General features: G+C 46.5%; 1 long non-coding RNA gene across 1 annotated transcript in view; it reads left to right on the top strand.

Moving 5' to 3' along the window:
* LOC140394029 (uncharacterized) overlaps nt 1–12,941 on the top strand; it is an 82,001-nt gene that overhangs the window by 24,775 nt on the left and 44,285 nt on the right. Inside the window, exon 2 of the long non-coding RNA XR_011935805.1 lies at nt 12,696–12,792. This is a non-coding gene — a long non-coding RNA (uncharacterized lncRNA). The remainder of the gene's footprint in view (nt 1–12,695; nt 12,793–12,941) is intronic.

Genomic DNA, 12,941 nt, shown 5'->3' on the forward strand with positions numbered 1-12,941 from the left:
ACGTGATGTGTTGTGAGAACCGGTTTCCTTGCTGAACTTCTCAGCGTCACCAACTTTTTCATTTTTCTAACCTGATGCTTCCTTTTCTTTCTTCGTGTGCTTTCTTGCCTGTCGGCCACATTGCCGATGCCTTCTTCAGTGTCGTGGGTGCTACCCAGTCACCCCACTGTATCAGCCACTCTCCTGTTCTTCCTCTTTTTTTCATGGGAAGGATCCTCTGACTGCGTCCTCTTTTCTTTTTGACTTTAGTGGCTTGCTTCTTGCTGCTGGACTCCGCCATGGGACTAGTTGCTTATAGTGCTTTTGTCATGGTAACTGCTTTTGGATCGTGTTTTGTGCAGGCAGACTCTGGCTCTTCTGCCTTAGCTGGATCAAGGAGCTTTGGTTGATCCATGGTTGCGTCTGCATGCCTATTACCCGTTGAAACATCCACTGCCAGCATACTTCTGGATGATTGCGCAGTTGCAGTCAAGTCTGCAACTTCAGGGACAATCTGCAAACTCTCACATTGCGGTGTTGTGGCTGGATCAATGTCCTCAATGTTGGGCATTGCTTCTTCGTTTTGTGTTGAGCCCCAATTGGTGGCTCATCCTCACTTGATATGACGATATATGGTTCGCCTTTTGCTGGAGAGCCAATTAGTGGCTCAAACTCATCTGATATGACGATATGCTTCGTCCTTCATTGTCAAACTACACGCAGATGCATCTATCTGCTTTCTGGCACATCTTTTGGTGGAGTGGCCTCATGTGTTGGGGAGGCCGCTGCAGGAACCATTTATTTGGATTGAGATGATTCACTGTACGCCTCTGGAGCCAGTTTCTCTCGGATGGGGATTATTTCTTCAGTTACCAGTCTGTTCGAAGTTGAGTTGATCTCATCTGATGTGTCTGCGACTGCAATCTCACTTTCAGCCTCTGCATATACCATCTTAGAGCTTTCACACTTCTCATTGTCCTGCGCAGACTGGGTGCCCCTTGTGATCACCTTGTCATTCCTGCCAAACCACCTGAATAGCGTTTCATAGTCGTCCTCGTCTAGCTCATTATCTGAGTCTCCACTTTCCTCATCGTAATCATGGTCGGCGTATTATCATCGTAGTAGTCATCATCGAAGTCATTATCATATGCAGTGGCTTTTTCTGTAAAGTACAACATTGAACGTGGAATTATGTGTTCACGCAAGAAATTACCAATTTCAAAGTCAGCAGCGAGTCTTGCTGCAAAACGTTCATCCAACATTCCATGTTCGGGAACTTCAGGAGGACTGAAAAAGTTGAAGAAAGAGTCATTTGGTACAGTTTTCGTAACTGCTTTACCAGTGGCCTGACCCTTATGCTTCTGCTTTGTTTTAATGGTTTTCAGCGTGACATTTTTTCCTTTCTTCCAGTCGATCTGGCACCCTGTGCAACCTGTGATTTCTGGTTCATCAAAGAATAATAAGCCAAACTCGTCAGGCCACAACTCCAGTGGTATGCTTTTGTGACTATCTCATTTATGAAATACTTATTCGGTTCGAACTTAAACTCCAGAGTGAAGCTCATTGGCTGTTAAGGTTCTGAACATTTTATATTCACATCTTGTAGATGCTTTAATATAGGTTCATCATGCTCTTGCATCATGTCACTGAGTGTATTTGAATTTTTGAAGACTGTTAACTAGAATTCTGGATCCTCCATCTCTTCATCTGGCTTATCTTCCTCCATTTTAACTTTTGCTTGTATCTCATCGGATAACTGCGCCATTATATCTCGTTGCAAGTTGCAATGATCTTCTGTCCTGTGCTGTCGGCAATGTCGATCCACTCAACTAGGTTCAGGGCCTCACACGCGTCCTCTCCTATGACGGACTCACGCTCCGCATCCACAATGGAAAATGGTATGATGTGACGTTTGTTGTGTACCCATGCTTCGAGTTCACATGCTCCCAGCAAATCAATCTCATGGCCATTGTAGTCTTTCAGTAGTCTGGTTTGATTGAGGACTTTCAGTTTAAATCGCAGCCTGTTCAAATCGGACAAACTAAGACGGTTGGCCTGCGCTCCATTGTCAAGCTTGCATTTAATCATTGTGGCATTCAGCATTACTGGAATCATCCATCTGTCTTCGTTGGTATCAGCATCACCAATACTATTGCCGTAACTGGTCATTAGGACTTCCTCACTCTGCATATTCGGAGTCATTATGTCCTTAGACAAAATTAAGTCAATGAAAAATAGGTCTTCAATGGACATCTCATCAATTACGTTGACTATTTCTGTTTGGGCAATTGCAGGACACGAAAAACATTGCTTCGCAAAACGATTTGTTCGGCCACACTTGGAACACACCTTCCCAAATGCTGAACATTGTCGAGGCCCATGATGATTGCCATATCGCTGGCATAAGATGGCGGATCCTGTCGGCCACTTAAAATGGCCACTCGCATTGAGACCATATTTCTTATTTGACTGCGTCACAGTGATGATGGCGCAGGCATCTTCTTCCAGATTGACGCCAAAATGTTTTAGGTTGAGTGTACTGATCTGCTGTGCAGCTAGCTCACTTGCATGGCATATCTTGATAGCGTTTTCTAATTGCGGTTCTTCTTCCCTTAATAACTGCTCGAGTATCTTGTCATTCAATATCCCGAACACCATCTGACTGTGGATCATTGACGATTTTAAAGTACTTAAGTTGCATGAATGCGCCTTCAACGCAAGTCGGTTAAAATAATATCAAAAGATTTGCCAGCTTTTTGGGTGCGCGTACAAAGATTATAACATTCAAGCGTTTCATTTTTCTTCAGAGAGCAGTGCCGGTCGAAGCACATCATTACTTTGTTGACGTTCTTGCTGTCCTCTTCACTGTCAAATGCGAAGGTATTGCAAATTTCTATTGCTTGAGGACCACTACCATGAGCATCAACAAAGAGTCTAAATTGCTGCTTGAAAACATGCCAATTTTCATCTACGTTACCGGTGACTTGAAGCTGGTGGGTGCGTTCAAATCTTCCACCTCAAACTTCCCAGTCTTCCCTTGCATTGAGTTTCAGTTGCCCATAGTTTACCAGGTAGACAGAAGAATGTTTCTTTTTTATTTCTTCAGCCTGTTTTGTCCCATCTTCTCCATTGTTATTCTTAATTGTTCAATACACCTGGTACCATGTTAGGTTCTGTGTTATGGCCGTAGTACAGATGCACACACATCTAATCCTTTGACTAGTAAGATAATTTATTAACAATATTAACACGTGGACCTCCGGTGGCGGCTGTGAGGGAGTGAGTCGCACATTCGGTGGCTCTCACTCCGGCTGGCTTTTTGGACCTGGTTTCCTGACTTTTCGGAACTTTTGAGCGCTAGAAAAGACGGCCACAAAGTTGCTGATTGAAGTGTGCGGAGCTATATGGAAACAAAGAAGAGCAGAAAGCAGGAAAAGAAGGGGCAGAGACAAAGTGGTGTGGGAGCTGATCCGGGACCAAAGATGGCTGACCGGACCACGGACCAGATGATCCAAGCAGCACTGGTCAATATGCTGTAGGTCATAAAAGGAAGTTTTGAAGACATGAAGCGGGATAACCTAAAACTGCTGCAGAAAGCGGTGGAGCAAGTGAACCAAAGGCTAGAGGCCCAGGACCAAAAGGTCAAGGAGCTGGAGCAAGTGATGGAAGAACAGGCGGACACACAAACGATCGCTGCAATAGAGATAGATGGGTTGAAGGAGCGACAGAAAAGGCTGCTTGACAGAATTGAAGACCTGGAAAACAGAGCTCGCAGACAAAATTTGAGAATTATTGGCTTCCCAGAGGGGGCCGAATGAGCGGATGCCACGACGTTTGTGGCAGACCTGTTGCAGCAGCTGATGGGGGCTAACTCCTTTCCGCGACCGCTGGAGCTGGACGGGGCACACAGGGTGCAGGTGAGGCAGCCGCGACCGGGGGGCCCCCCCGACCAGTGGTGGTCAGGTTCCACAGGTTCACAGACAAGGAGCGGGTCCTTCAGTGGGCAAAGAGTACGAAGAGCTGTACATGGAACAACAATGTCCTGCGCATTTACCAAGACCTAAGACAGGAGGTGGCAAGGCGGCGAGAATTAAAGAGATTTTGTTCAAAAATCACGTGAAGGTCGATCTGCTTTTCCCGGCGCGGCTTTGGGTCACGCACCAGAGCCAGCATTAGTATTTTATGGACTCCGATGAGACGATGGAGTTTGCAAAGGATGAGGGACTGGTGCCGAACTGAGGGCCTACGGATCAAAGTCAGAGTCTGAGTATCATTGTCTGTGGGACGTCTAGTTTTCTTGGACTGACTTTATATTTTTTTGTTGCTTCACATGTGCTTAGTAGTTGTTTTTTTCTGTTTTTCGCTGCCTATGGGTACAATGGGCAAGGGGGGGGGGGGGAGCCCCCTCTCTCTTTTGGGTTGTGTTTTTGCTTTTTCTTTGGGTTTTTCTCATTTTGGAGCTTTTAACGTAACAGAAATGTGGCCGGGAATCAATGGGGGTTAAAAGTATTGGATGTAGGGGGGTGAAGCGGATACTGTGTTGCTGTGTGTTTTTATTATTAATGCGCAGAAAGGGGTGATCAGTATCACATATCTGTTTACACAACTGGAACAGCATTACAGCTGGAGCGGTCTCGGGTCTTTGTTTGATTGTCCTTGTTTTTTGTTTGAGCTCCCTTACTGCAGAGAGACTGCTCGAGCAGGACACATCAGGGGGATGGGTGTGGATGGGTGCGGGGATGAGCTCGGGGGAACAATAGGAGCGAGACAAGTGGGCGCCGGAGGGATGAATCACCAGGCTAACGGGAAGCTAGTCAAGGGAGTCAGGTGGGGGGGATGCATACAGCCAGTACATGGTAGGGGTCAGGTTACAGAGGGTGTTGTTGCTAGGGGGGGGAGGTGGGGAAGGTATTTTGTTGACATGGGAGGGATCTAAAGTAGGTAACAGAGTCGAGGTCGGGGGTGGGAGCTGCCAGGAGGCGAACTGGGAGGGGCGCGGCACATGGGCTGAGGGCAGGCCCAAGAAGGGGGATGGTTGATTGGTAAGGGGGGGGGGGTGCAGGTGCCCTCCAACCAGACTGATCACCTGGAATGTCAGAGGACTAAACGGGCCAGTCAAGAGGGCACGTGTGTTCACGCATTTGCGGGCTCTAAAGGCGGATGTAATCATGCTGCAGGAGATATATCTGAAAGTGACTGACCAGACCAGAATAAGGAAGGGCCGGATTAGCCAGGTCTTCCACTCGGGCTTGGACTCTTAAGTCCAGGGGGGTGGCAATCATGATCAATAAACAGGCTCAATTTGAGACGGAGGGCACAATTGCAGACGGAGGTGGTAGATTTCTTATGGTCCGGAGTACGCTTGAGGGGGTGAGGGTAGTCCTGGTGAATGTATATGCTCCAAATTGGGACGTCGCTGACTTCATTAAAAGAGTGCTGGGGGAAATCCCAGACTTAGATTCACGCAAGCTAATCATGGGTGGGGACTTCAACACGGTCCTCGACCCCGGACTAGACAGGTTATGCTCCAGAACAGGTAGGCTCCCAGCGATGGAAAGGGAACTGAGGGGGTTCATGGAGCAGATGGGGGGGAGGGTAGACCCATGGAGAGCCAGATGGCCAATGGGAAGGGAATATTCGTTCTACTCGAATGTTCATAAAGTATATTCTAGAATCGATTTTTTCATCATGAGCAGGAACTGTGTAGGCGGGGTAAAAAATACGGAGTACTCGGCGATCACCATCTCGGATCATGCCCCACACTGGGTTGATCTGCAGGTCTGCAAAGGGAGATACCAGGGCCCGCAATGGAGGTTGGACATAGGATTGCTAGCGGAGGAGGGGGTTTGCGAGAGACTGCGGAAGTGCATGCAGGACTACCTGCAGTATAAGGAAGCCTCAGCAGCGACCCTGTGGGAGGCGCTGAAGGCGGTGGTAAGGGGGGAGCTGATTTCAATTTGGGCACACAGAGATAGAACGGACAGAGTGGAGATGGACAGACTGGTCAAGGAGATCAACCGGACAGATGGGGACTACACAGAGGCCCCGAGGGAGGACCTACTTAGAGATAGACGGAGACTGCAGGCTGAGCTGGGAGTGTTGTCCACGAGCAAGGCAGTGGAACAACTCAGGAAGGCAAAGGATGTGGTCTATGAGCATGAGGAGAAAGCTAGTAGAATGCTTGCGCAGCAACTCAGGAGGAAGGAGGCGGCCAGAGAAATAGGCAGGGTAGTGGACGGTATGGGGAACAGGGTGGATGACCCATCAGGACTGAACAGGGTGTTTCGGGAGTTTTACAGCAAGCTCTATACCTCGGAACCCCCTGGGGTGCCGGAGGAGATGAAGCGTTTCTTAGACGGACTGACCTTTCCAAAAGTGGGTAGGTGGATGGTAGATGGACTAGGGGCCCCGATCAGAGCTGAGGAAGTACTGGGGGTCTTGAAGGCCATGCAGTTGGGTAAATTCCCTGGGCCGGATGGATACCCAGTGGAGTTCTACAAAAAGTTCTCGGAGATAGTGGGGCCGGTGCTGACAAGGGTATTTAACGTGGCGAGGGACAGAGGGACGCTACCCCCGACAATGTCACAGGCTACCATTTTGCTGATATTAAAACGGGATAAAGACCCAGAAGCATGTGGGTCATATAGACCAATCTCCCTGATCAACTTTGACGCCAAGCTCCTGGCTAAGGTCTTGCCGTTTAGAATTGAGGACTGTGTCCCGGAGGTGATCGGGGAAGACCAAACCGGGTTTGTGAAAGGCAGGCAGCTGGTACCCAACTTGAGAAGACTACTCAATGTGATCATGATACCCCTGGAGGGCAGAGAGGTAGAAGCAGTGGTGACAATGGATGCCGAAAAGGCCTTTGACCGGGTGGAGTGGGACTATTTGTGGGAGGTACTTGGACGGTTTGGGTTCGGGAATTGCTTTGTTGACTGGGTTAGACTATTGTACCAGGCCCCAAAGGCTAGCATGAGGACGAATAGGACAACATCAGAGTACTTTAGACTACACCGGGGGACCAGACAGGGATGCCCACTCTCCCCGTTGCTGTTTGCACTAGCCATAGAGCCACTGGCGGTGACCCTGAGAGCTACGAGGGGGTGGAGTGGAATAATTAGGGGAGGAATACAGGGTATCGCTGGACGCGGACGACCTGCTCCTGTACGTATCGGACCCGCTGGCTGGGATGGACAGTACACTAGGAATATTGAGAGAATTTGGTAGGTTTTCAGGCTACAAACTGAGCATGGCTAAGAGTGAGATGTTTGTAGTGCAGGCGAGGGGCCAGGAGAACAGGGTGAAGGGGCTGCTTCCCTGGTAGCCCGGTGACGTATACTGCTGGCTTGGAGGGACTCAAAGCCCCCAAAGACCAAAGCATGGCTCTCGGACATGTCGAGCTTTTTAGGGCTGGAAAAAATTAAGTTTGCCTTAAGAGGATCTGTATTAGGGTTCACCCGAAGGGGGGAAACCATTCATCGACTTCTTCGCGGGGAATTAAATGTCAGTGGGGGGGGGGGGTGTAGATTAGAGTAGAATAGGAGGGGTAAATGGGCGGGTACTGTTTATGAGAGAGGAGTGGTCTTTTGCACTATGTTTCTGCTTTGTGTTGATATTTGCACATTACTGTACACTGTAACTGTTTACAATGCCAAAAATACCTCAATAAAATTGTTTATTAAAAAAAAACAATATTAACACGTGGAAAGATAACTAACGGAATTGTGATACCAGACAGTAATGAATAAATTAATTCAGTGAATTGTCCTGGAGTTATTTATACGGCGACTATCCTCATGTCCGTCTTACTACCAACTGTCAGGTATCTCAAGTCACATGATAGATCTCCAATGCCACTAGCTGGTTGGAGGTCACATCGTTAACTATATACATAACTATGCACAGGCATATCACCACAGTGACCAGAAAAAAGTGATTGATTAGTGTTGCCCTGTGAGTTTGTGACCAGAGGTATGAGCAAGGTCTGCATAAAAAGGAGAGACAAATTAACTTCTGAAGTGATAACCTGCAGGAATAACCATTGTAAGAGGCCAGGCCCTGGGTCCTGGACCCAGAGAGGTCATTTGAATCCACCAAAAGGGAGTCTGATCACCTTGCCTCTTATCATGTGGTATTTCGGTCAAAGCCTTGAGTTTTTATAACTTTTGCAGAACAGAGTTTTGATACTGTGTGTAACAGAGCTTCTGATCCTCTTTATAATGGTGTTTTGATACTTCTGGGGTAACTTGGTAAGGTAAAATAAAAGAGATTGTTGTACGATAATTTGAAGGTTTGAGTGTTTTGAGCGTAACACTAGTTGACCCAACTTTGAGATGCAACAAAATTATTTTGCTGAGAAGTAGCAGAAACAACTTTTCTGTGGAGTGGAAAATTAACTGTGCGAAATTCTGATCAGAATCTTATTGTATAGATAATTCATGTTCAATCTTTAAAAGCGCAAAGGAATTCTAACTTAATTAATTCCCGAGTGACCTAAAACATGCCATATTGATAAAGCTTATGAAAGTTGCAAAACAGATTGCTTGTGAAATCAGGGTACATCAATTTTTTAAAAATCTTTTACTGGAGGTGAAATGCTAGTTAGGCCAGCCCTAATTGCTCTCGAGAAGGTGGTGGTGAGATGTCTTCATAGAATCATAGAATTTACAGTGCAGAAGGAGGCCATTCGGCCCATCGCGTCTGCACCGGCTCTTTGAAAGAGCACCCTACCCAATCCCACACCTCCACCCTATCCCCATAACCCAGTAACCCAACCCAACACTAAGGGCAATTTTGGACACTAAGGGCAATTTTAGCATGACCAATCCACCTAACCTGCACATCTTTGGACTGTGGGAGGAAACCGGAGCACCCGGAGGAAACCCACACACACACGAGGAGAACATGCAGACTCCGCACAGACAGTGAACCAAGCTGGGAATCGAACCTGGGATCCTGGAGCTGTGAAGCAATTGTGCTAACCATCATGCTACCGTGCTGCCCGTGGTCTGCAGTGGTCTTCTTGAACCACTGCAGTCCATATGGCGTAGGTACACCCACAGTTATGATAGGGAGGGATTTCCAGGATTTTGACCCAGCAATAGTGAAGGAGTGGCGATATAATTCCAAATCAAGATACTGTGTGGCTTGGAGGTGTTGCTCTCTTTATTTGGTTCTAAATATGGCGGTCAATATGGTCGCCTTCCTTAATCCTTATTATGTTTGCTTTTGAGTCGCCAGGTATCTTTCGATACCGCCACAAGGTTCAAACCCAAATACAGATCAAAGAGCCAATACACCAGTTAGTTAGTTCAAAGTCAATACTATTTATTTACACACATAGGAATATCTATTCATGCACAAAATACTACAAACTAAACTATCTCTATCGCTAACGCCTATACTTAACTTTGGGTGCCCACGCAGTCAGAGGAACAATGGCCGTTGCTCGGATCTAAGGCTGCTGGGTTCGAAGTGGTACAGGAGAACAGCTAAGGTAGTCCGTCTGGTAGTGAGCGTTGACCTTGGACTTACTTGCTTCTGGTGTATATGGTGTAAGGGTCTCTCCGCTTTGAGAGCCGAGCGATTCTCGGGGCTTCTTCTTATACCCGAAGGGGCTTCGCGCGCTTTTGGGTGGGCCTTGAACTTGACCCCAATTAATTGGGCAGTATCTTGATCACTCGTATTGGTCTTGACCAATAAAGGGGTGGGTGCCCTGATGGCTGGGCGGGTCCTATGTGGCCGTTGGCCTTGGTTTATTTATGCTTTCGGTTTGGGGAACTGGCGCCGCGAGGTCTGGAGTTAGATCGGTTGCTTGAGTGTCTTTCCTTTGTTCCCGGAGATGGGCCATCAATATGCTAATAGATTTACAGTTTCAGTCTCGTCTGGGAACTGCGGTTCCAATATGCATACAGGCTCTGTGCCTGCTTGCTTTCTCAGCATTGTCCATAGTTCCCTACAGTCTTTGCAAACATCCATTTTGTATTGTGGAAGTGGCCATCCCAGATGGCTACAGAGGGAACTTGCGTGTGGTGGTGTTCCAATGCATCTCCTGTCCTGTGGTAGAGATTGCAGGTTTGGAAGGTGCTGTCGAAGGAACCTTGGTGAATTGCTACATCTTGTACATGGCACACATTGCTGTCACTGTGAGTCAGTGGTGGAAAGACTCAATTGAAGGTGGTGGAAGGGGTAGCAGTCAAATTGGTTGTTTTATCCTGGATGACGCTAACCTTCTTGAGTGTTACTGGAGCTGCATGCATCCAGGCAAGTGAAGACTTTCCATCACACTCCTGACCTGTGCCTTATAGTTTGTGGACAGGCTTTGGAGGGGGGTCAGGAGGTGAGTTACTCTCTGCAGAAATTCCCAGCCTCTGACCTCTTGTTGCCACAGTATTTAGACGGTTGGTCCAGTTCAATTTCTGGTCAATGGTAACCCCCCAGGATATTAATAATGGGGGGTTCAGCATTGATAATGCCTTTGAATGTCAAGGGGAGTTGGTTGGATTCTCTCTTGTAGGAGATAGTCATTGCCTGGCACTTGTGTGGCACGAATGTTACTTGACATTTTTCAGGCCAAGCCTGGATATTGTCCAGGATGTGTTGCATTTGAACAGCGACTGCTTCAGTATCTGAGGAGTCCCGAATGGTGTCAAACATTGTGCAATCATCAATGAACATCCCCACCGCGAACATCCCAACCTCTGAGCTTATGATCGAGGGAAGGTCATTACTGAAACACTCAGTCAAATGCTGTCCTGATGTAAGGGGGCCACGGTGGTGCAGTGGTTAGCACTGCTGCCTCACAGCACCGAGGACCTGGGTTCGATCCCGGCTCCGGGTCACTGCTGTGTGGAGTTTGCACATTCTCCCCGTGAAGCCTGGGTCTCACCCCCACAGCCCAACAATGTGGATTGGCCATGTTAAATTGCCCCTTAATTGGAAAAAAATTTAAAATATATATATCTTTTAAAAATGCTGACCTGATGTCAAGGGCATTCACTCTCACCTCATCTCACCTCTGGAGTTCAGCTCTTCTGTCCATGTTTGGACTAAAGCTGTAATGAGGTCAAGAACTGAATGGTCCTGGTGGAACCCAAACTGAACATCAGTGAGCAGGTTATTGCGGAGTAAGTCCCACTTTCTAGTACTATTGATGACTTTGGCTCTTGGTGATGGACATTGAAGTGCCCCATCCATAGCACATTCTGTACCCTAGCCATCCAAAGTGCTTCATCCAAGTGCTTTTCAACATGGAAGAGTACTGACTCATCAGCTGCAGTGGGGATGGAAGGTGGAAATCATGGTTCCTTGCCCATGTTTGACCTCATGTCATTAGACTTCATGGACTCTAGAGTCATTGTTGAGAACTCCCAGGACAACTTCCTCCCAATTGTATACCATTTTGCTGTCACCTCTGGTGTGTATGTCCTGCCAATGGGGCAGGGATGCTGATGATGGTTGCTGGAACATTATCTGTAAGGTATAGTTATTCCATGACTATGTCATGCTGTTGCTTGACTAATCTGTGGGACAGCTCTCCTAATTTAGGCACAAGCCCCAGATATTTGTAAGGAGGGCTTTGCAGGGATGACACAGGCTGGGTTTGCCACTCTTGCTTCCAATGCATAAGTCGGTGCTGGGAGATCTGTCCAGTTTCATTTCTTTTTGTAGACTTTGTAGTGGTTTGCTACAACTGAACGGCTTGCTGTGTTGTTACAGAGGGAATTTAAGAGTCAGTCACATTGCTGTGGGTCTGATGTCATATGAGAGGCCTGGCCAGGTAAGGACATCAGAGTTCGTTCCCTAAAGGACATTAGTGAAGTAGGTGATTTTTACGACAACCGACAGTGGTTTCATGGTCACTGTTACCGAGATTAGCTCTTCAATTTCAGATTTTATTAACTGAATTTAAATTTCACCATCTCTCTTGGTGCGATTTTATACCTTGTCCCCAGAGCATTAACCTGGGGCTCTGGATTACTGGTCCGGTGACATTACTATAAACGCATCATCTGCAAATTTATATACATCTAGTAATTAGGTTTCATAATGTATATTTTGTTGCAAATTATAAACTAGTCTTCATTTGTTCTGTATAATGTAATTCTCCACACACTTTTTGACAAATGCATTGACCATATTTCTTTAAGACCATCTGCAATTTTGCAAGATCTCTCATTAAATATGTTGTAAGTAAACCCAGTCTTAAGAACGTAACAGAATTCTCAGTGGAGGTAGTTACTAGATAGACACAGCACACTATGTCGATGCAGCCTTTTCTTGGCTCAGACACCATCAAAACCAAGCTCCACTAGTCACTATTCTGAAGACACCTATTTCTTTTTTAAATTTAGAGTACCCAATTCATTAATTTTCAAATTAGGGGGCAATTTAGCGTGGCCAATCCACCTACCCTGCACATCTTTGGATTGTGGGGGCGAAACCCACGCAAAGACAGGGAGAATGTGCAAGCTCCACACACACAGTGATCCAGATCCGGGATCGAACCTGGGTGCCGTGAGACAGCAGTCCTATCCACTGTGCCACCATTCTGCCTCTGAAGACACCAAAAACCTATATCCATAATATTAAGAGAGAACCAAAATGGAGGAAATCATCATTCAAAATGATAGTATGTCTTGTAATATAGATATTTTGAAACATAATTACATGAACCTGATAGAGAATATGAAAAACTGCAATTATATCTACTGTAGGTAGTGTCATCTCAAACAAAACAATCTCAAAAATAATCCATGAATTGAGGCTGCGGGACAACTTGTGCCACACCTGAAGAATAACATAATATTTCATGTAAGTATCACTGTTAAGTCACTTTTTAACATATTGTGAAGTAACAGTTTACCCCATGCTTGTGAATGTCATCCTTTTTATTTTGCATTGACATTGACGCACACCTTTTCCAATTTGTAAGTTTATTTTCTAAAGAATATAACATTTAA

Source organism: Scyliorhinus torazame, chromosome 17 (genome assembly GCF_047496885.1).
Source record: "Scyliorhinus torazame isolate Kashiwa2021f chromosome 17, sScyTor2.1, whole genome shotgun sequence".
NCBI lineage: Eukaryota > Metazoa > Chordata > Chondrichthyes > Carcharhiniformes > Scyliorhinidae > Scyliorhinus > Scyliorhinus torazame.